Genomic DNA, 1,275 nt, shown 5'->3' with positions numbered 1-1,275 from the left:
GAAGGAAGGAAGGAAGGAAGGAAGGAAGGAAGGAAGGAAGGAAGGAACAAAGGAAGGAAGGAACAAAGGAAGGAAGGAAGGAAGTAGTTGTGTTGTCCAACTAGCCAGTTTTAGTTGGGTCTCCACTACGGTAACTCCTACTACTACTCATAGAGGTTGTTGTTTGTCCTTAGTTCTCGAAGAGCACCATGGAATCAGGGAGGTGATGCATGCAACTGAATTCATTTTGAGAGTGATGTCTGTGCAATGTCACCAGCCTCACTTTCTCCTCCAGAGCCATTTGGGACTAATAAAATTCTTGATGCTCATCAAGGAAAAATATATTCATTCATTAAATCAATCAACATATTTCTTAAGAGCTTAATATGTGCCAGCCACTGACCTAAGAACTAGGAATAGAAATGCAAAATTAAAAGTTTCCTTCTCTTTAGGAGTTTACATTCAAATAGGGAAGACAACATGTACACATACAAGTATATTCAAAATATATAATCAAATCAAATTAACAAGTATTTATTAAGCAACTAATATATGCCAGTGACTGTTTTAAGAATTGGAGATTTTTTTAAGGCAAAAATAGGTCCTGCTTTAAAAAAAAAACTCACAGTCTAAGAGACAATATACAAATAACTATGTATAAACAAAATATGGGAGAAGGCACATTATTAGCTGGGAGGATCAAGAAAGGCTTCATATAGAGAATGGCTTGTGCTGAGTATTGAAGGAAACAAGTGATTTCTTGATGTGGAGGTGGGGAGGGATTAAAGACACTGAAGGTTTTGAGAACTAGTAGAACCAACAGAGAGGAAAGATATTCAGTCAAGGCACAAGAAGAATAAAGCAATTGAGAAAAAAACTTGTGCCTGTGCCGGATCAAAGACTTGTTGACATCTCAAAATCAAAACTAAATGGGAAGAACATTTTATGGTAATTATCCCCTGTGTGATATAAGTCTATATGGTCACTTTTTGCAACACCAAAATATGACAATTCATTTAAAAAGTATCTAAATAAAACACCATATATTATTAAAATACAGGATCCATCACCTTGAGGCAGGTAAATAAAGATGAGTACTTCATCATCAAAAAAGAGATGGATTGATATATATTTTCAGATACCATGATACACAGGTTAAAAACTTACAGAAATATTTTTGGACCAGAGATTAATATTAAGAGAAATAGCAAAGACAGAAGATATGTACACAGCATTGAATTTGTCAAATGTAATTGAAAATGATGACAAAAAACAGCTAATATCTAAGACTGGAAG

This window comes from Vombatus ursinus, unplaced genomic scaffold (genome assembly GCF_900497805.2).
Source record: "Vombatus ursinus unplaced genomic scaffold, bare-nosed wombat genome assembly UNPS02012179.1, whole genome shotgun sequence".
In the NCBI taxonomy this organism is placed as follows: domain Eukaryota; kingdom Metazoa; phylum Chordata; class Mammalia; order Diprotodontia; family Vombatidae; genus Vombatus; species Vombatus ursinus.
Note: the sequence above shows the minus strand (reverse complement) of the source record.